Source organism: Gobius niger (genome assembly GCF_951799975.1).
Source record: "Gobius niger genome assembly, chromosome: 12".
NCBI lineage: Eukaryota > Metazoa > Chordata > Actinopteri > Gobiiformes > Gobiidae > Gobius > Gobius niger.
Window position 1 is genome coordinate 6,483,700 of NC_136863.1, and position 23,959 is coordinate 6,507,658.

Below are 23,959 nucleotides of genomic sequence, written 5' to 3' on the forward strand. Positions count from 1 at the left end.
CGAGCCACGACCCAAATATGACTTAGACTTGTACAATGTAATGTGAAATGTTGTCTTTTACTCCAAAATGTTGTTGAATAAGTATTAAATAAGCCCAAAAAGGTGAAATTATGAGGAAAACAACATGGCAACAGTAATGACAAACTCAAGTCGTGATTCTATACTTTTTCTGTACATAAATATAAAAAACAAATTCTGGGGACGGCTCGCGACCCACTCAAAAACCCACCAGTTGAGAACCACTGGTCTAAACAACCCGTTCTGCAAAAAAACTTTCAGTCTTAGATAGGGATTCAACATTAATTGTCATTTGAATGTTTTCAATGCCCTGCAAATCACAGGCGCCGATCCCATATAGAAAAGGTTTCCTAGTTACAAAAGGAAGAAAATGATATAATGGTAACACTTTATGATAACTATATCTTATTTAGCCTTAATGAATTATGAATTAAGACTTAATTCTGCGATGATGGCAAGACACTTCACCCTCCTTGCCTCCAGTGTCTGTGTACACTGGTGTATGAATGAGAGTGTGAATGGGTGACTGGTTCCTTAATGCAAAGTGCCTTGAGTGCTTAAAGCAGGTAGAACGGTGAACTATATTTTGGGAGGAAAAGGGATGAACATGCTGAGACCAAGCAAAATAATTCTCTTCCTCCTGAAAGACGAGGTTGAAGCTCATCTCTCCTGCGCCATCAACACTTTCCCTTCAAGGCCAAGCCACGGGGCTAAACCAGATGAGGGCTGAGTGTTATGCAAAATATGACCCAGAGAGCTGACTTCCAGGATTGTAAACAACTGCACACACATACCCCCCCCCCCCCATTACCCCATAAATAAAATTGTCGATATTTTCATTATTGAAAAATACCTGATAAATGTCCAAACAAACATTTATGAGGCTCACCTGAAGATATGACTGTAAACTTTGCCAGGAGTGGGTACGTCTCCAGCTCGTCTCCATGGAAATGTGAATAAAGGCAGGAGAATTTGAGATTTAAACAAGTTACTTTCTCATCCAATTCCATTCGTTGAAAGTAAAAGCATTTTCTGTGTTGAGCTGGTCAACAGGAGCACGTTTTGTTTTGCCGGCAACATAGTCCAAAATGTTACGCAGTGTACCTTTAAGCAGAACTAACTCTTAATAACTGCTTACTACTACAGTCATAATGAATAGTTTTTCACATACTTCACTGAGTCATTGTCAAGTAGTTATTAAATAATGAATTGATGAATTAACTATGAACTCATCATTTATTAACCCCTTAACTCCCACCTGAACCGAGCACATTTTCTCCAGTTTGGCTTTACCCCAATCCGAAAGCTTCTGGAAAAAAGGTGTGAAAATAGCGACAAAACTGAGACAAAAACAATGAGGAAAATGTCACAAAAATGTCACAAGAAATTGATAAAAATGTGACGAAAAAATGACTAAAATGTCACAAAAAAATTACAAAAAAATTACAAAAATGTGAGAAAAAATTGACAAGAAAATTACAAAAAATGCCAAAAATGTGATAAAAAATTGACAAGAAAATTACAAAAAATAGATGAAGAAATGACAAAAATGTGATAAGAAATTGACAAAAAATGACCCAAAAAATGACAAAAAAGTTACAAAAATGTGTTGAATACCCAACAAAAAAATGAAATGATGGAAAAACAATCTGATGACGTGAGGAGAAAGATCTCTCGGTTCAGGCGTGAGTCAAGAGGTTGAGGCTATATATAAGGTGTAGTTATTATAAAGTGTTACCGATATAACCTGTAAATCACAAAAGCCGTCATTCCCTCGTCTTCTAACATGCAGCTCGCTTCATTACATTAATACAGAAGCGGCGGCAGCGCGAGATCGATTCTGAATCTTTTTTTTTTTTCCCCTGACTGTGCACCCACTGAGAAAAACATAAATCGGCGCCTATGCTGCAAACAATATTCAGTCTGGAAGGAATATTACTGCATAGATCCTTCTAACCCTCGAGTTTAGACCTTTGCAAACATGTTCTTCTGTTTACTTCAAACATTCATGCTTCTAAACATTACTGTCACAGGCCGACTTGTCCCCAAACATCCCGAATCATTTAGCCATATATTCTGAACCCGAGTTAAACCACCAGTCCTCATCCTTTGAAACCACGGCGCAGCCCTGACAACTATCTCCTCCCCGTGACAGGCAATCTCTCTCTCTCTCCCCGGCCCGGCCCATGGAAAGTGTTGATGCTAACAAAACGCATGACAGCCACTCACTTAATGCCAACGGCGCGCCCCCCACGCAGTGAGAGAGGCAGCACCCCTGTTTTCTTTCTATAACATCCATGGAAAGACCGGGCAGAACCAATACATGAGGGCTTTAGACTCCGGGGGTTCCAGAAAATAGATGGTTTAGCAAAATTGAAAGGACTGAGCGGGAGAGGGAGAAAAAAGGGAGCCATCAGTATTCTGTCACGCCTGCATAAGAATACTGTGACTGTGGAAATGCTGAGATAACACAAGGATGACAAGCAGATTTCTTTGCTTTTCAAGTCAGACACAAATGGGAAAAAGTTTAGATGCCGGGGCTTTGCTTCGAGAGGAGTCATCGAAAGAGGTTTATACAGTACAATCTTTTCAATTTGTTTTAGATTGAATTTGATTAGAATGTTTTCCGCGTTTGTGAGAGAAGGAATTGCAAGTCTTCATGAGGGAGAGCATTAGATCGACAGCTCTGGCAAATTATTAAAAGTATTCATTCAGCTTGTGAAGGGCGTCCTCCAAATAATTTATTTATTAATTCAGAAGTGCCACAGAAGTTGGAGCGTAGAAGTTCTTAAAGCGATTTGTTTTTTATGCCTCTGAAGTGCAGTACTTCATAGTCTGAGGGACATGTTGTGGGTCACAGGTGATGTTCCTGGACTGTGCCAGGACTTTCCCCTCATAAATCACTTGGAGTGACGGAGTCTCTGCACTTCTAAGTATTTTCATTGCCACCTTCACAAGTTTCTGTATTTTTGATTTGTGTTTTCCGATCCAGACAGCGATGATGTATCTTAGACAGCTTTGTAGAACATCCACATAATCCTGTTACTCTGCTGTTTGACTTGTTGTGGTCTATAAGTTCTCTCCATATGTTCAAATCACAAATCAACCTACAGAACATAAAGATAAACCTATTCTGTGAAAGTGCCACTCACTACTAGAACAGGCGTCTCATGCTTTCAGAGGAGTTCTTCTTTACATTAAAAGCGTCCCACCAATACACTGCATTAAACAGGTTGATGAAGCGTGGCGGTGGAGAACGGCGGGCCGGGGAAATGCAGATGCGACACTTCTGCAGACATAAAGGCCGGCAGACTGAGAGAGCGGCAGCTTCTGAAACAGGAGACTGTCAGAACGTGAGGGGTGAAACTTCTTTGTTCAGCTAATCATGCGCTAAGAAGTTACAGCCATGGCTTTGCAAAGCGAACATCATAACCGGCGTTTAAAAGTGACAAGTGTAAAGTGAGGAGTTGAAGACTGTGGCCTTTTCTCTCAGTCTCTGCCAGAGCGACGTAAAGCCTCACATGGAGCACGTAATGTTCAGAAACTGTGATGAATGAAAGACCCTTCACTGATGTCCTGAACCTGTATCAATGATTACCATCACATTCATTATTAGCTCACAAAACGTTAATTGTGTAATAAGTGTGTAATTTCTAAAATACTTGGCCTAATGAAAACTCCTGAAAGCTTAAAAGTGTACAGATAAGTAATGTACAGCCTATTTTTAAGTAGGCTGTAATATTATTATAGCAAATATTTGGAAAATCATGATTAACTCTATAAAAATGCTTTCTCTGTTGCGGCTGTGCTTACGTTTATCTATCTAGAGCAGGGCTGTCAAACCCGTGAGATGATTTAATCCGGCCCCTGCCCTGTAGAGCATCAATTCCAGGGTACAGTATGTAAAAAAAAAAGTAAGTCTCTAGCCCATTCCTGTGCAGAGTTATGAATTGTTAAAGAATAACCAGAATGCTCATTCTCGCCACTAGGGGGCATTAGATTTTTAAAAAAAGGAAAGAGTTCCACACGTGTCCAGCAGAGGGCACTGATATAATAAGAGCTCAGGATATGAACAACACATTATATAGCCATGTGGTAAATGAAGGCAAGGCAAGTTTATTTGTAGAGCACAATTGATACACAAGGCAATTCTAAGTGCTTCACAGTTGCACAACATTACAGGAAAACAGAGAAAATCAATAAAAACGTCAACATAAAATTAATTAATTACAGTAAAAGGCAAGAGAGCGGATACAATCTTTCAGTCGTATGCATGGACAAATAGAACCCTTTTCAGCCTGGATTTGAACATTGTCAGAGTTGAGGCCTGTCTCACATCTGATTTTAGCTGCATGAAACTGAAGCGCAGGCTCACCGTGTTTATTATTGACTCTGGGAACCACTAGGAGGTTGAGTGTGGAGTGAATGAATAATGACTATGTGGTACTTTGAGGAACTTGTGCTACAGGCTTGTAAAGCGCAATACAAGTGTAAGCCATTGTTATTATTGAAGCTACAGTCAAGTTGGGGCTTTGATTAAATTACAGCTTATTATTATTCATTTTCTGAAGACATTTTCTCTATTACATGCGGCCCCTGACCCACCATGGGAGCTGAATTTCGACCCAAAATGAGTTTGACACCCCTGATCTAGAGCTTGATCCTGAGGTGTAACATGTGTCTAGTAAATGTCCTTAGTTATTATTATTATTAAATGCGCTTATACTAAGATCAGCAGAGTGCACAGTCTAATTTTATTTCCTACAAACCCCGCCAGGGCTGCAGCGCTAAACTTTTGTGTTTGGCCGCGGAAGTTTGTGAAGGTGTCTGAACCTTAAAACACTGAAGAACATAAGAAATGACTTTGTGACGTTCACCAGAGCGTGGGCGGGCAATTTGACTGCAGAAGAGGGAGGTGAACTGAAAATGCAAGACTAGAGTATCAAAACAACGCCAAATGCAACAAAAGTCATTTTCTGTAGTTAATCACAGCAATATTTAGAGAAATGCCGTGGTGCATTATAGAGCGATAGGTTTAGCCACATCAGCAGTGCCTTTCAGTGTTTCCATGTTGCTTGTGGTTTCAAGTTCGGGACAAAGGGATGCATTGTTGACAATTGTTGCATTTCAAATACAACGGCAATTTCCAGCTAAGCGCGAGCGGTTTGGCACCTGGACATCTGATGATATTCAACAAAAGACAAAATGATTCCTCTGAGGTTCTAAAACGCCAAACACACAATAGTTTTGAAATTGTCCGTTGTGCGGCGTGACGGAGGCAGACCAATCTTCTCCCTCTTTGGCTGAACGAGGGCGAATTGTTAAGCGTCGAAAGGGTTTTCCAGACGAGTGGCTCCTCATCAAACTCATTTTCTCTCGGAGTAATCACCAACACAAACTGCTCCGAGCGGACTTGTGCCTATAGTGGGGCAATGGCGGTGCTAATAATAAACCTTATCATTGTGCTTGCTGGACTCGCAGTAATAGAAGTAATAGTGCGTTAGTTATCCAGTCATGCTAATCCCAAGCAAACTGGAGTTAAGTTTGTTATATTTAAAGTTTATTTGTGAAACATTTGAATGAAACTATGACAGTATCGTGCAAAATCAACTTTATTAAGCTTTGTTCCATGTATATGATCCTGGAATGGGGTTTTGTTTCATTAAAGGGGCTGGAAGCAAGTTGGCCATTTTATACTCACTACTGCCACCTCAGGCCATACATGTAACTGCACCTTCTCTATTAAGCTCGTGCATGACGGCACTTTTGACCCGAAGTGACACCTTTTTGAGTGATAGTGCAGGATTTTAGAGACAGTTGTGGTGAACAGGTTCATTCTACACATTAGGACATGGCTGGAACATGTAGGGGGAGGAAAATACATAATTTGAACATTTTTAAACTCCCTATAGTCCCTTTAAGGTTAAGGTTGAGGTATGCTTTATTAATCCCCGTAGGGAAATTCATTCTCTGCATGGGGCGACCTGTAGGAGCAGTGAGCGGCCAGCGTGGGCCGGCGCTCGGGGACCCATCTTCATGATGTGGAGCCAGGCTGGTGGTCAGAAACACCTGGCTGGAGGAGTCACCTATTGTACATGTTTTAGTGGCAGGGTAATTTGGCAGGGTAAATCTACGCAGACGCTGGGAGAACATGCAAACTCCACACAGAAAGACCCCATCCTGGTGGGAATCGGACCCAGAGCGTTAACCGCTGTGCTGCCGTGCCGCCCCATAATAGTCTACGTCTTTCACGCTCTAAACGCCAGCTCACACTTCAGCGTACGTCATTATCCTTACCTTTCTTGTTCTGATTCTGTTCACGATCGCCCCTCTCGGTAACACTTAATAGTAGCTTCACCTCATTTGGCCTTAATAAATGATGAGTTAACACTAAATTCATCATGCACACTTCATTAGATAAGTGTGGCTAACACTGAATAACTACTTAAAGGAACAGGCCACCGTTTTTACACACTGAGATCTGTTCTTACCTGAGCTCAGACCATAAACTGTAAATATAATGTTTGTTTTCAGCCCTGACCTGGAATTGCTTCCTTTTTTTTCTCTTTTTTTTTAAAGCTGTTTTATAAATTAAAATCAGGCCGTAAGGCATTACATTACAGACGTTGTGCTCTTCCTGTTTGACACTATGACGTAAAAAAAACGTCAGTGTCACAACTCAGTGGTTTTCCAGCAGGACTCAGGAGGATGACTGAGAACTGCATGAATGAAGCCTAAAATCACTCTGGGGGGGGGTTTTGATAAGGAAATAGCATAACAACATGGCTAAAAGCTCCAAAAAGTCGATTTTGCATGATATAGGCCCTTTAATATAGAAGGTGCAGTTACACATAAGGCCTGAGGTGGCAGTAGTGAGTATAAAATGACGAACTTGCATCTAGTCCCTTTAATATATCCAAGAAAGTACAGATTGAAGCACTTCATCAGTAGCAAAAGGAACTATAAAGGTGAACCGGATTACGGTGTTTGAATGAAGAGAAATACTACTTCATATGTTTTGTATGTTGATTTTGCATGATTAAAGGGGCTAGATGCAAGTTAGCCATTTCATACTCACTACTGCCACCTCAGGTCATATGTGCAACTGCAGCTTCTATATTAAGCGCGTGCATGACGGCACTTCGGACCCGAATTAACACCTTTTTGAGTGACAGTGCAGGATTTTAGAGGCAGTTGTGGTGAATAGGTCTGTTCTCATTCTACACCTTAGGACAATGTTGAAGCATGAAGGGGGAGGAAAATACTTTAATACTATTTTTAAACTCTGTATAGTCCCTTTAAGTCAAGACGGCACACAGCAGTCAACTTGCACATGTACACACATCTGCAGGGCGTTTCCTCCCACGTCAGTGTCTCTCTCTCTGTACCCGGCATTGATTGAATCCACAGTTGACCTGTCGGATCACCCGGTGTGTCTGAAATTCCCATACGGAGCGGAAAATGTGCAATAATTTCTCCGTTGGACCTAAAAGCCCCGTGATTGCCGCGGGAAAGGCCAGTGACGGCTTCCGCGGGCCGCTCTAATGCATGTTAAGAGGATGGCTCCCACAAATTAAAATCCATATCAATTACTGGCTGTCTCCACTGACTCATGCTGTAAGAGGCGTTTTACTGTGAAATGCCAGCAGTTAGGTGAACATCATCAAAAATACATTAGCGCTTGTTTAAAGCGGCTCAGGTCGCAGTCTGCACCGGGTATGCAAAGGAGGAAAATGGGAAAACAGTGAAGCGATTATGTATAGAGACAGTTTGGACGGTGTAAAATGTACTAAAATATAACTCTCAGACTAGCACGATATTTCCCAAATTATTATCACCGTTTTGGCTGACAATATGGCCACAATCTGTTCAAGTCTCGAGTTTTTTTTTTTTTGCAAGACAAAATCACACGGCAATGTCCATGATTTTGTTAATTTACTTCAAATCAAGGCTTGTTTTGATCGTGATTTAAAGGAACATACTGTGTTGAAGTGGTTTAGTGAAGTATCGGGATTTGTGAGAGGTGTTATGAGAGCTAGAAACGAGTTAAGACGGCAGCAAATGGGTTGTGCAGCTTCGGATGGGCTTTTTGAGAGGTGCAGCGTGTCTCAGGTTGGACAGGTTTAGGTTTGGCTCCTCTTTACGGCTATTTTAGTCTTGATCCTGATTTAGTCGTCTTATTTCCAGACCATTAGAACGCATTTCAAGTGGATCTTAGGTTTAATAGGTCTCTTTTGTATAGAGTTTAGACCTATTTTAAAGGGGCGCTGTGAAACTTTTAATGTAAAAGCTGATATTGATATGTGTTTAGCCTTTCAGTGACCCAGCAGATGATCCCGATGTCCTGTAGGACGCTCAAGGATAATTTTTTTAGGTTTTCCCTGCTGATTGAATCATATCCATATTTACTTATGCACTACATTCTGAAAACCTACCAGGAAAATGGATCCTAAAGCATCATAGGAGCCACCAGGATGGAAAGTGGAGGCACCAAGCGAACCACCCATACAGCCCCTGGGTCACTAAAAGGTCAAATCCGCACTAATATGGACTACTTTTTTAACCTAAAAAGTTGCATAGTGCACCTTTAAGTCTACTTTTAGAGTCCTACATGAGAAATATACAGTACTAACATTTTTTTGATAAGCACCTCATAAAGTAAACAAAAACTTACTTCTTCTCATGAACTTCCATCATTGGTTTACATTGATTATGTATTCACAGGGATCATAGAGACGGCAACATGTCATACAAGGGGGCGTGGCCTAGCCGAGGGGAAGAAAACCTATGTTGGGAATCAACATTTTTCACAATTTTAAGCCATTTTCTGTTGTACTATGAACATATTTATCACACGGTAATAACGTCAAGCCAAAATTGGGTCCATATGGATGTGTTTTCACAGCAAATTGTTCAGTAGAAGCGAAAACTCATTGCTAGCGTTAGCCTGAACGTTAGCATTGTCAATTTTTTAAGTATTCTTGGGCTGTTGAACCACTTAGCTCCTCTCCGTCTCTCTGTATCTTTATTTAGTTGAAAAATATATTTCCCCTCTGGCTGCTTTGAACATGACCATATATGGGCAATTACAAAGATGCCGTCTGTATCTTAACTCCCACCTGAACCGAGCACATTTTCTCCAGTTTGGCTTTACCCCAATCCAAAAGCTTCTGGAAAAAAAGGTGTGAAAACAGTGACAAAACTGAGACGAAAACAATGATGAAAATGTGACAAAAAAGTGAGAAAAGTTTGACAAAAAAGTGACGAAAAATGGATGAAAAAGTGGCAAAAATGTCACAAAAAATACAAAAGAAATGACAAAAAAATGACAAAAAAAATGACAAAAATGTGACAAAAATGTTATTAAAATGTGACCTTAAATTGACAAAAAATAGATGAAAAAATGACAAAAAAAATGACAAAAATGTGACAAAAAATGACCAAAAAAAATTGAGTTACAAAAATGAGTTGAATACCCAACAAAAAAATTATGGGAAAAAAATCTGATGACGTGAGGAAGAAGATCCTCTCGGTTCAGGCGGGAGTTAAGAGGTTAATATCTATCCTTTGACCATTTTTGCATTGCCAAACTAGCCGCAGTAGCAGTTGCCCAAGAAGTGGTTATAATTTCTTCATTATTCCATTAAGATCCAATGCGCCAGACCTTCCATCATTCCCATCCGCACAGATCTCCATCGCTTGTGCTCTTAGCCATGAGTAGCGTAATGAAGCTATTTCAGTGACACAGCGGTGAAACAGACTGTTGGATTTGCACATACGGCGCGCGATAATTCTCCTCACTGTCACCGCGGAGCCGTTCGAGATTGGATTCAAGTGTGAGCTATTTGTCTTCCTGCTCCTGTGACCCCTCCCTGAACTCCCCAATGATGATGAAGAAGAAGAAGAAAAAAAAATCCTCTTAGTCTTTTTAGCTGGAAGAAGTCTGCCGCGCCGATCATTCTCTCTCGCCCACGTCATTAGATGCAGCTTGATTTGTCTTGGTGATGTGGTATATGTTCACTCAGTACACTTTAAAACAAAAGCACTATACATCCCAGTTTGAATATCGATCTGGGTTTTGATCACCTCCTTTTTCCTTTTCAGATTTAGGACAGATTTGTTCTAGTAATATGCAAACTTTCACTTGGAAACAAACAGCTGGCTAATTTTCTTCACAATAATATGTTTAATTACTGCTCTGTGTCGTAATTTCTTCATTTATATAGGAAAATGTTTAGCTTCCAGGCCCATTTTCTCACACTGTGGCGACGACATTTACACTTGCACGTCCAATTTCTCAATGTCTAATTCCTAGCCTGATTCATTGAACTTTGAACTCAATCTCATGAACCCCGCCTTAACCAAGCATATTTTTTCTGGTTCAATTCTACCCAAATCTAAAAGCTTCTCGACTGGAGCTTACAGTGTAACGCCTATACGACCTACAAACCAGATTTTAGATTTTTCGTTGCATTGTTGCTGCATTGTAATCACTTTTTTGTCATATTTTTGTTTTTTTTCAAGAAGCTTTTACACCTGGGTAAAGTCGACCTGGAGAAAATGTGCTTGATTAAGACGGGGGTTAAAAGGTTAAAGCAGTACTATGTAACGTGTTTACCTTAAAGAGGGGGTATTGTGCTTTTTTCAATCACATAGCACCAGTCTATAGCACGCTACAATGATGACAAAACCTTCTGTTGGTCTCTAAATGCAGTAAATTAGAAAAACTGCCTTCTATAAAACTGCTCTCTCAAAATGGCTGTAGTGAATGTCTTGAAATAGGCCTCTGTCTCTTTAAGAACCTCTGACCCTTTCCGACACGCCCCCTCCACACGCTGTCTGTGGCATCAGTGGGGAGGGGGTTCTGCTGAGGGGCAGTGGTTGGTTACTCGGCTGGTGACGAAAGCTCGGAGGCGTCTCCAGGAGGTGGGGGCGTTCCTAGGAGGACTCAGGCAAACCTGTCCATAAAATGGCTGCCATCAGAGTTTTTACAGATTACTCAAAAATACGTGAATGTGCCAAGGCAACACTTCAGGCATGTTGTTAATGAGGGAATGACATAATAAGATGATGTAAAGCTCGAAAAAGTCAATTTTGCATAATACCCCCCTTTAATAAATCCTTTCCGTAGTCCCTCTGGGGGTAATACAAGTGTTAAAGGGATGATTGGAGGGTCTTTCATCTCCCCCTGGTGTCTCTGGCCAGAAAACCACAATTGCAACTTTACTTTCACCGGGTCGGAGTCACCAATACACACTAATGGAATCATGAAGAAGAAGCTAACAGGCTAACGGGCAAAGCTAACTGAGGTCTAGCGCCACTAAAACAGTATTTACAGCCAAGTTTGACTGAAAAAAAAAGATCTTCATTGTGTAATTGGATGTACGTCAGTGTAGTGTTTACTCTCACGGACAATTAATGAGTAAAAAACTGCAACATGCTACGATACCTGCAGTATTACTTATGACCTCTTATGACTCTCTTAAACCTGGCTCAATCATTATTCACATTTAGTCGCCGAAAATAAAGGAAGTTACGGGCAAGCCTTATTTTCATATGACAACATAAAATGACAAAAAACTTGCAATACATTTTTTCCTCTCTGAATTTTAAAAGTTTCCCTGTTGCCCTGCATCGTCTCGCTTTCATTTCGCTGTGTGAACGGAGCCATGTATACGTTTCCCTGAAGCAGTCACTGTGGTTTACCCTTGTCTTCCACACAAAGTCTCCCCGCGCTAAACCTCTTACAACTGCTCAGAGCTCACTACAGACAAGTCGGAGTAATGGGCCAATGGATCAAAGACTGACAGGGAGTCTGCCGCACAAACCATCCCGACCATCCTGCCTTGTCCTGAGCTTACACCTTATGGAGAAAACATTGTATTTAAAGGATTTAACAGGCCCACGTCTGTCCTGGAAAGTAATTCAACACTTTTACTTAAGTAATTCCCCCGAAAAAACCGCGCCAGGGGAGGAAACTGAATCTGCTCGTTGGATTGTACGTGAAAAATGTATTTAATCTTCAACCTTGTTTTTCCCCCTCTGTTTTCTAGGCGACATCCCACTCTGATCAATGGATGGTGCCTTAAAGTGGATATTGGGATCACACATACATCATTAAGGTAGGGTAATTGCTCCATTTTTCTTTTCTTTCTTCAGTTTATACCACCACGCTGATATTATGGAAGCGTGTATGGCGTGTCCAGCGAGGGAGCTGTGGGTGAAACTGCATGTAGTTGGATGTTTTTTCCTTCTTCCGCCTTTTTTTTGCAAAGTCATCAATGTGTTCGGAGAATCTGTGAATTTAAATGGCCCATTATGATTGACTGTGAGCGTAAATGGGTTGCAGCCTCGAAGACCCGCAGTAGTTTTCGGAAATGGGGAGTGAATTAAAGTGTTGAGCGGATTTTTTTTTAATTTTTTTTTTTCTTGTCAAATGCGGAGGCTGAGCTTCTCTTTGGTAAACCCAAACTCGGATACCGCTTTCTTCATATACAGGTGTTACACAGCACAGACCTAAAGGGGGGTTGAGAGTCCTCAGCAACATTTTTAAAGGCCGTAGCGCTGTGTGAATGCTCGATCACAGCAGATCTCGGATGCTGAGGAGGGTGGGGCTGGGAGACGCCCTCGAGCAGGGGGCTCCAACCTTTGTTACTCCGTGAGCTACTTTCAAGCAAGAAAAAAGGCATAGAGCTACTTCGATGGCATGTGCGGCTTAGGTGGACTTCAGAGGTTATTTCAACGCTTTTAATGAAAACAACTTGTTTGTTCTTTGCCAAAATTATTGCAGGCTGTGTTCAAAATATTCAGAGCAAAAAGAAAGTATATTCAAGTGTGACTCATGAAGCAAATGTGGGAAGCCGTTAGCAAGCTACTGCTTCGATATCCGCACTCCTAGAGTGAGTGAGTGGTAGGTGTTGGTCGGATGATATGTTCGGGTAATGTCCAGGGCAAACTGTGGCAACAAACTTGGCATACCACCACCGCTTTCAGCTATGGAGTGAATGAAAATCCTCTTCACTTGTGAGTGAAGCGCTTTGGATGACTCATGTGAAAAGCGCTGCACAAATACGATTCCTTTCCCTTCATTCAGTCATTTTGGAGTATGGAAGTATATTTTTGTTCAAGTATCGCTGACTGGACTGGGTTGTTCTTGCTCTTGCAGTTTGAATGTAAGACTAAACATTCATGCTGGAGGTCTATTTAAACTCTGGTGACTCTTAAAGGGGCTAAATGCAAGTTTGCCATTTTATACTCACTACTGCCACCCCAGGCTATACATGTAACTGCACCTTCTCTATAAAGCTCGTGCAGGATTTCAGAGGCAGTTGTGGTGAACAGGTCTGGGCTCATTCTACACATTAGGACATGGCTGGAACATGTAGGGGGAGTAAAATACATATTTTTTTTTACATTTTTAAACTCTGTATAGTCCCTTTAAGAGGAGAGGTCAGCACTGTCATAATCCGACCTACTGCACTTTACACCCTGTCCAGTCGACGATATTCGAAAATAGATAATTCTTTGCTTTACCTGGTAGGGCTGCTTGGTTAAAGAAAAAATAATCACAATTGTTTTAGTCATCATTGAAATCACGATGATTCAAATGATCATTGGTTGCCTTAAAAAAATCCAGATTTGATCTATCTATATTTAAATAAAACAACTATGCAAAATATATATATATATTTTTTTTTAAAAAGAGTCAAAATATGGTCACATTCCTAAACTCACCCTCTATTAGAGACATCCCTGGCTCACCTGCCCCCTGCTGGCCAGCCCTCACACCTGCCCAAGCAAACCAAGCGTGCGGCCTGATGACATCATCACACAGGGCACAGTTTATTTATGTCAGACCAAAGCATGAGCCAGTAGCAGGTGAAATGTGAAGGGAGCAGAAACAATCGTCGCAGCGGCATGAAATAAAACAAGTTTGCTTCGAGCTCCGTATGTGAGATCTGCTCCTGAAGAAGTTTTAAAGTGAGAGTTTTAAACTTTTCTGCAACAACCAGCCCAAGGCAAAGGACATAGAGGCTTCTAAACTTTGCTTCTCCTTTCAGCAATCAGTAGCTTTATCTCAAGAGCTACGTATAAAAAATATTATTATTATATATTTTTTTCCCGCTAATACAAATGCAACAGTTCATCACCTGTAGGTCGTTCAGCCAATCCGCCGCACTCACACAAATCGCGCAGGGCGTCCTTAAAGGGGCTAGATGCAAGTTAAACATTTTATGCTCACTACTGCCATCTCAGGTCATATGCGTAGCTGCAGCTTCTATATTAAGCTTGTGCATGATGACACTTTCATCATCATTCGGACCCGAATTAACACCTTTTTGAGTGGCAGTGCAGGATTTTAGAGGCAGTTGTGGTGAACAGGTCTGGGCTCATTCTACACATTAGGACATGAAGGATGAAAATACTTACTTTTAACATTTTTAAACTCTGTATAGTCCCTATAACCGCTTAACTCCCGCCTGAACCGAGAGGATCTTTTTCCTCACGTCATCAGATTGTTTTTCCATCATTTTTTTGTTGGGTATTCAGCTCATTTTAGTAACTTTTTTGTCATTTTTTGTCACATTTTTGTCATTTTTTCGTCAATTTTTTTGTCACATTTTGTATTTGTTTTGTCGAATTTTTATCACATTTTTGTCACATTTTTGTAATAATTTTTTGGCCACATTTTGTCACATTTGTCATTTTTTTGTAACATTTTTGCCACTTTTTCCATCAATTTTTCATCACTTATTTGTCAATTTTTTCTCACTTTTTCGTCACATTTCCATCATTGTTTTCGTCTCAGTTTTGCTGCTATTTTCACAGCTTTTTTCCAGAAGCTTTTGGACTGGGATGAAGAACAGTGAATGGTGCTTTGGCAGCGCGACCGCAGTTAAATGAAATCTCCAAGTCTGTGTTTTGGTTGTTTATTTTATCAGAAAGTAAGAAACTGAAAACCCAAAGCTATCCAGTCCTTTCCAATACTCTTGAATTGTATTAGCCTGTTTTCACAAATGTGTTTTTCAATTGCGTTTCAAAGTCTCAGAGGATCCTTTTTTTTTTTCCTCGAAGCTGCGAGCAACCTTACCTTCACCCAATTTGTGACACGGGGCGCCTCTGGTGAAATTAGTGATGCAACATTGACTGGTCTATTCTAATAAGCAACTAGTGTAAAAGCAGCAGAGCGCCTTTCTCCGGGCTTACTTTTTTTTGTTTTGTTTATTTTACCCAAAGTAAGAAATGGAGAAACAGTGTGTCGCTTTAAGAGAAAGCTGGTAGGTAGGATTTTGAGGGATTGTGTTGCCAGTTGGAGGCTCAGCTGAGAGATTGCAAGGATTGGGAAATATTCTTGAATTGTATCACCTTTTTTAAAGATTTTATTCTTTCTCTTTCTGTTTGGGAAATTCTTGTTTTTTTCCCTCCACTTCGTACAATTTCGAGTGTTGTTTCCCAGTATGTGATGCTCGATCGCTCACGTTTCCCAAGACAACAATAAGTATTTGCAAAAACTGTGCCTGTTTTCACTGCGTAAAACGTTTAGGGCCACAACATGCAAACAATTTAAAGGAGCTAGATGCAAGTTTGCCATTTTATGCTCACTACTGCCACCTCAGGTCATACGTGTAACTGCACCTTCTATATTAAGCTCATGGAAGTAGATTTTTGTTCAAGTATTGCTGACTGGACTGGGTTGTTCTTGCTCTTGTAGTTTGAATGTAAGACTAAACATTCATGCCGGAGGTCTATTTAAATTCTGGTGACTCTTAAAGGGGCTAGATGCAAGTTTGCCATTTTATGCTCACTACTGCCACCTCAGGTCATACGTGTAACTGCACCTTCTCTATAAAGCTCGTGCATGACGACACTTCGGACCCGAATTAACACCTTTTTTGAGTGACAGTGCAGGATTTTAGAGGCAGTTGTTGTGAATAGGTCCGAGCTCATTCTACACATTAGGTAGGACATTGCTGGAACATGTTTTAACATTTTTAGACTCCGTATAGCCCCTTTAAGACGCATGAATGGCATATAACAAGGTGTCATTATAGCGGTTTCATTGCTAGAATGCGCCGAACGAGATTGTCACCACAAGGAAAGAGCTGGATTGAAGGATTTTGTGGTCATTTACAGGCTTAGTCCAGATGCAGCTTCTCAGGAAGATTGTGCTATAACACCCCGAGCCCCACATGGCCGCACATAGAGCCATGTCTTGTCAGTTTTCGGTGAGGTGTAAGCATTTCCAGTGATCATTTCTCTCTGCAATATCCTCAACACTTCGCCAAGCCCTACGTGTGTAATTTTCTTTCTGCAGCTCTGTACTAATAACTATCATTGTTGCAACCATCCTAATGCAAAGGCTTGTAATTTATGCCCAACCTTTGCTTAAATAAAAGTCTCAACCCAGTGATTATGTTATGCGTCCTATAGACTTCAGTATAAAATGTTTTACATTGAACGTTACCATGGAAATCCACCTTGTTAGGAGGCACACGCAAACACTGAGCTGTAAAAAAACTCTGGTTTGGACATTCAACCCGTTGCCTTGGAAAATGCGGCGGCCATCTTGCGATTGTCCTAATTGCCAAATTGTAATTCAAAGAAATGTAAGTAGGGGAGAATAAATGTAAAATTTCACCGACTCCTGTAGTCCAAATAACACAGGGAAGTTCATCTTGTCAGACAATATTTTCACTGTGCTCTGTTATATGCAGAATTGCAGTATCATTGTGTACAGTGGACCAAATAGTAAAAATGCTGACTCTGTAGAGCAAATGCTAAATGATTAATTCCAAGATAATATCGTGTGCTAAGGTGGCTCAAGCGTCTGTTTCGGATGTCTCCTGGTCGCCTCCCTCGGGAGGTGTTCCCGGCATGTCCCGTTGGAAGGAGGCCCCCAGGAAGACCGAGGACACCCCAGGGGAACCAGGTCTCTGAGCTGGCCTGGTCCTGCCTCGGGATCCCCCCCAGAGCAGCTGGAGGAAGTGCGCGTGAGAGGGAAGTCTGTGCATCTCTGCTCACACTGCTGGCTCCGTGACCCGGCCCCGGACTAAGCAGAAGTAAATGACTGGATGGCTGGTAATATTGTCAAACATGGGCGCGCATAAAGTCAAATCATCAAAGTAAATGAGAAGAAAATCGCAAAAGTAATTGACTCCAGTACATGAGTGCGACCGAAGAGCTAGTCTATTATGTTGCATTCTAGGCAACTGGCATCTGTAATTTCTCTCATTTTTCCATAATGAGCGTTCCAGCGAATAAAGTTGTATATAAAGAAAACGGCTAATGCAACAACAGTTAAGACGCTAACGTGATATAAATGTTTCTCCACAGCAGATACAATTCAAAACATTCTGCATAAGGTTATATTGAAGCCTGACCAACAGTAACTTTCACTTCATTGATGCAGTGGTTCTGTTAAAGTTTTATCATTAGCTGCACTTCTCCGTTGCCGTCTTCATCTCGTATCTGAACTCGGACCACTCTGATCACCTCCCAGGTCACATGTTGTAATTACCTCTTCGAGCGACGTTCCAAGGGATTTTTCCTAGTCGGAGATTGAAAATGTACCAGTGACCAGTTGCCGAAGTAGCAGAGTAATTACAACATGGCTGCCAGAGTTGGACATTAGTTCCAGTTGATTACTATGCTATGTCCTAGCAAGAGCTGTATTATAGATTTGTGCAAACAAACATTGTCCATAGACTATATAACATTATCCACAACAACAATAAATATGGAAAAGTGGATGAAAAAGCTTTGGAACTACTTAGTTTGCTGCCAGGTTAATACTGGCAAATAAACATGACCCACTGTAGCGTCCACATGCTTTATATGAACGGTAACTCCAGTATTTTACATTTTGAAATCTCCATATGCTTCTTGTTATGGAATGTGCCAGAATCCCAGAAATCTTAGCGTTTCTCTGCATGCCTTTTGGAGGTTGGTAAAATTGTTGGATGTGTCATGCCAAGGAAAACTTCAGACGTAGCATCGTTTTGATTCATTTGGAAAGCCTTTTTTTGGGGGGTTTGGTGTTGTTTATACTCATTATCATCTATTCACATCACTTTGTCCTGTGAGGTCAGAGGTCTGAGCGTTTTCTGATTACAATTGCATATCTCCGGTTTCAGGGTTTCTGTGTACATGTGTTGGAGCGGAGGAAAGGGGGGTGTATTAGGATGGTGGGGTAAGTACTGATTGTCACCATGGCGACAGGGATCAGGAGGTGACGACGATGTCCTGCCGCGCGGCTCTTGAGCGCAGCGTGAGGTCACATGTGGAGGGAGAGTCTGGAGGGTTATAATCACTGTGGGCAGCAGCAGTGAAAGGGAGAGAAGAGGGGGGGGAGAGGGGGAACCAGGAGCGACTCTGTGCTGCAATCTGGGCACAAATACCGGAGAAATACCGTGTATGACATTGTACTTTTAATAGATACAATAGCATCTCCTCTTGACCTTAATATTTAACATGCTCTGATTTAATGCTGTGCTGTACTACATCCAATCTCAATAATGTACATCAGAATCAGTTCATAGCTTAAATTGAAATGTTGTCTCAAGCATAGACATACCTGAAATGCCTTTAGCTAGCTAGCATGTTGATACAAATGCATGCTTCTGTTTACAGGACCTGTTTGAAATGCCATTTTTATATTTGATGCGCCTTCTTCATCATTTAACACATTATAAGATGATGTTTAGTGGACATTCAATGTTAAGCCGACCCCACAAAAAGCAGGAACTTGACTGAAAATGATTTAGCAGTTAGCTCAGAGGACACTATATATTCATTAATGATTTCTAACTATGCTTTGATATCGCCTAAATGTGATAGATGGGTTTACAACAGCTGAAAACATCTGGATCGTTCATAATTTGCTATGTTTGATGGCTAAGTGAGCAGGCTAGCGAGCGCTGAAAATGTTCTCAGGCTAGCCGACTTGCTAACGGTCCACACACATAAGGATCAAATGCTGCTTCTGTTTTTTTATTTATAGGATCTCAAAGTCTGTCTCGTTTAAGTTCATACGCTAGCATAGACATACCTGAAGCGCCTTTAGCCAGCTAGCATGTTGCTACAAATGCGTACTTTTGTTTACCGGACCTGTTTGAAAAGGCTACGTGCTTCATTATTAACAATGCATTATAAGATGATGTTTAGTGGCCATTTGATGTGTGTCCAACAAAACAAAAAGCAGAAACTTGACTGAAAATGATTTAGCATTTAGCTCAAAGGACACTTGTATATGCTAATTGTAATCTAAAGCAATATCTTACAAGATCTGTACATTGATTACTGATTTCTAACGAGGCTTTGACCTCACCTACATGTGGTCGCTGAGTTAACAGCTGAAAACATCTGGATCAATTCATAATATGCTATGTTTGATGGCTAAATGCTAGCTGCAATAGGAAAAATACATTGAGCTGGCTAGCGAATGTTGAAAGGTGTCCCGGACTAGTCTACTTGCTAACTGTCCTGCATACATTACTGCTCCTCCTTTTTATTTCATCGTCATCTCAAGGTGGTTCTTCATTGCTCTAGGTCCATGCACTATTGTTAAAAGTAATATTTGTTTGACATCGATCAATATGGAGTAAAATAAATTATATTTGTAAAGTGTGATACGGATACGCCGTGCGCGAAATCACAATCTTCAAGGTAAAACAAATCAGATATTTGTAATGTGTGTCGATCCCCTTCCTTTGTACTTTACAAACACACAAATTTATAAATGAAAAAATCAAATAAAGACTCAGCGTGAAAAAAGCGACCCAATTGGGAATAAAAAAAGACACACAATGAAAAAAGGAAATGCGCTTTACCATGCAGAAGTAGTAGTAGTAGTGCTGCAGCAGTCGTAGTTGTGGTGAAAAAAGATTAGTGCATGTAAAACTAGATTCATGTGTAAATCAGATCAATCTTGTTATGCTTGTATTAGTGCTTTTCTATTTTGTATTAGGATTTGTGGCTGTAGGCTTTGTTTGACAGCACAGGATGAAATGGAGTGAAGAGCGAGCAGAGACTGTCAGCGAATTGTTTGACAGATAGAAAGAGATAATGGACTATTGGCTGCACACAGTATTCTGAATAGTATCATAGCCGTACTTTTTGTTTCAGGTACATAATTCACGAAGTTTGAAGCATGTTGAGCATTTAAAAAGCCTGGTTTTGACAGGAGCAGGCATGTTTACTTGATCGAGGGCTATTTTTCCCCCCCTAGTCAAAAGATGAGAGGCGTTCCTCTCAACGGTGGCCCAGACTCAAATGTTGTTTTATAAATACTAGCGTTGGAGGATGAGATTTGGCTTCCTTGCCAGACGTTGCCTAGATGTATAAGATGAAATGTGTCCAGATTGAGATGGTTGGGAGATGCACAGAGGAAGGGAAGGGGAGTTCGGTATATTAAGGCAGGAAAATATCGCGATAAACTATATTATTGAAGACCTTTTGACGTCACAGAATCTAAAGCTTAAACATGACAGTAAAGCTTTGTTCGAACAGCACTTAAAGGGACTATACAGAGTTTAAAAATGTTAAAATGAAGTATTTTCCTCCCCTACATGTACCTATTCACCACAACTGCCTCTAAAATCCTGCACTGTCACTCAAAAAGGTGTTAATTCGGGTCCGAAGTGCCGTCATGCACGAGCTTAATATAGAAGCTGCAGTTACACGTATGACCTGAGGTGGCAGTAGTGAGTATAAAATGGCTATCTTGCATCTAGCCCCTTTAATCGTAAAATATCCCACAATCAGGGGTTAAAAAAATTAAGTATTCACACTGACAAAAGACTGACAAAAATGCAAGTTAATGTACAGAAAATAAATATTGAACTTAAAAATGTACTGTTTTTATGTCAATATCGAAATTCTGGTGACAGCCCCGTGGGCAAGAAGATGAGGTTCGAGCTGCCAGCGAGCAGGAGGTCTAGAGAAAGTCCAAAGTGGAGATTTATGGACGTAGAGAAACCTCTTGGCTCTTAGACGTGACTTGTCAGGCTGTGTTCGGGATACAGATTGCGCGTCTCCCGCCGCGCGCCGATGGAACCAATCAAGGAAATGGACTCGGCCTCGCTAGGTGCCACTTATTATTAGCATTAGCTCCTTTAAAGGAAAAAAAAAACACTGGAAATGGCCTGTGCTTCTATAAGGCGTACAATAATGAACAAGAGTGGAGGCCATTCCTATAGACGGGCTGAGAGACCACTTTGTAATCTCACTTAGTGCCATGTCATTATGCTCAAAAGTAATAATATCAAGAAATGTGCGCTGAAAGAGAAGTGAAAGGCTAAAGGGACTCTTTTGTATTGTGCCCCTGCTGTGTGTATAAAAGTACTTGTAACTTTGATGCAAAGACCAACTATACAAATGTAGCATTCCATTGAAAAAAAAAAACCTTTGCTATTGTGTGTACCTTTTAACAGACTCTATTACATTTTCTATATAAGTCACATGGAAAAGCCAGTCCTTATGTAAAAGTATGGGCATGATTTGAAGGTTCAGAGGAGCATAAGGCATCATTTACACACATGGATTGGCCACCGTAGAGTCCAGATCTGAACCCCACTGAGAGTCTTTGGGATGTGCTGGAGAAGGCTTTGCTTAGTGGTCACACTCTCCCGTCTTCAATAAGCGAATCTCGGCAATGTTACTGTGCTGTGATTTGGACCAATTCAATCGCTGGAAAGTTGACGATTTAGTTTCTAGTCGCCGTTGATTTCTTGTTACAACCAGGACTGTGTTTTAAAACAGCAAAAGAAAAAAAGACAGAAACGGAAAGAAGAACGAAGAGAGACGCTGTCAAAAATGACTGCCAGTCCTTGTTCAAACGCATTTGAAGGCGACTGACGGAACAATGAATGCAACACTGGATGGAAATAAATCTTTTGACGTTGCAGAAGCTTGTTGAAACAAAACCACTGCTGTCATCAAACCTACAGGTGGTCCAATAAATATAAGAGCGTGACGTTTTTTTGGTCGGGCAGTGTATTCGAAGCGGAGTTGTGTATCCGACTCCACGAAAACTTTGCCTTGTATGACGTAACATTTACCTCAGATTCAAGTATCTCAAAAAGTACTTGCACATTCCTTTATGACTTGTAACCAGGCTTTGACATCACCTAAATGTGATCGATGGGTTGACAACAGCAGCTGGAAACATTGTTCATTCATAATGTGGTGTTTGGTGGCTAATGCTAACGGCTATGGGGGGAAAATACAGTGAACAGGATTCTGAAAAGTAGCTTTTTATTTCTACCTTGCTGCAGAATTTGAGCTTCTGTTTGCTTATACAGGAGTCAAAAGCCTCTTGAAACGGCTAATCTATGTTTGGTTGAAGAAGTCAAGCTTACGTAAACTACACTCTTGGTGTTGCTCTGCTCTCCATCTTTCTTGATGTTGTTTAAAAGTAAAAACAGCCGGCTTGTTGACATTCCCTCAGTCACTGGTTTGTTTAGATGAATAGCTGCCTTTACACAAAAAGCATTGCCTTTTGGATAAACTCAATCACAACTTTGAACAAAAGACGCACAAACAAAACAAATCTTCAAGCAAAAGCCGTGTATTCAAACCGGCGCCCTCTAGTGGTTTTGCTTCAGCTGTGGATTTGCTTGCGAACCCTTTGGCTGCCAGACGCTGTATAAACATCCTCCCAGCGGGGTATGTCTGACTCCCACATTTATAAATAAAACTCAAGAATCCCCATAAATATCCAAATAGAGGCAAGACATGGTGTTTACACTGGGATTAGTTACATACTCCATGCGCGATTACCCAGCATGCCATCGGTTCAGAGCCTAAAGCAGAGAGACGACAAATTAGGTCATTACAGTGTTCATTTTCTGATTTTTGATACACTTTTTATTTTAATTACAAGATTAAGTTGGTGGCAGCTTTGACAATGACAAGGTTCTATATCGTAATTGTCTGTTTGATGTTCTATCGCATTTGGAGTGGTGTTTTGTTATATACGTGCATGTTTCAGTAATCTTGCATATTCCGCCTGTTTCCCTCTTTTTTTGCATCCTATGAAACATTTCATTACATTGTATAACATTAACAAAGCCAGTAGGTGACTTTTGTGATTCATAACCCTATTCCAAAATTAACACAGAACCGCTAATAACCCCGCTACAACGACAGACACCCGCGCTGACTGATTCGTTTACTCTGCCTCCGCTGTGGAAATGTTGCCGACTCTGACCAGGCTCGATCGCTGTTTTTTCCATTTCAAGATCTTGATCTACGACTTGGGTGTGATTAGCAGGAGTGACTTGCAGAGGGTTCCCCCTGCTGGTTGTGTTTTGGGCTTTATCTGAAAACCATGTTATCTTAAAAGGGGCTAGATGTTGGTCATTTTTATGATCACTACTGCCACCTCAGGTCTTACGAGTAACTGCACCTTCTACGTTCAAGAGAAATTTCAGGATTTTTGACATAGGGCCTCATTTCCTAGTTGTCCAGAGTGCTGTTGATGTCTGGAGATATTTTTTTTCTTAGATTAATTCAGTTCTTATATCTGAAGAGCTTAGTGGCGCCAGGCTAGTCTTAGGCTAGTGCATGTCTATGGTATCAGCTAGCCTGCATTAAAAACAGTCTGACCCGCTCCGCAGAGCACCTGAGGCAAATCACTTATGACGCCAGACTAACCATATAAATGTCTGTGTCGATAGAGTAATTTTAACCATTTTGCATTTAAAATAACTTATGTTTGAGCAGCATCAGCTTCGTGGTTGCAAGATAACGCAGCGGCGGAGTGATCTGCGGAAAAATAGTCGCTCAAAATGCGGCTTTTCACTCAGGTTTGGGCTCATTCTACACCTTAGGACATTGCTTTAATGTGTAAGGTTGTGTAACATTTTTAAACTCTGTATAGTCCCTTTGAAGTGGCATTCAAGAGGCGTGTTATTATTTTGGGTACCTCAGCATTGATATT

General features: G+C 40.9%; 1 protein-coding gene across 1 annotated transcript in view; it reads left to right on the top strand.

The window, feature by feature from the left end:
• plxnb2b (plexin b2b) overlaps positions 1 to 23,959 on the top strand; it is a 307,007-nt gene that overhangs the window by 53,468 nt on the left and 229,580 nt on the right. Inside the window, exon 2 of the mRNA XM_079567075.1 lies at positions 12,072 to 12,140. The gene's annotated coding sequence lies outside the window, so the exon portion shown is untranslated. The remainder of the gene's footprint in view (positions 1 to 12,071; positions 12,141 to 23,959) is intronic.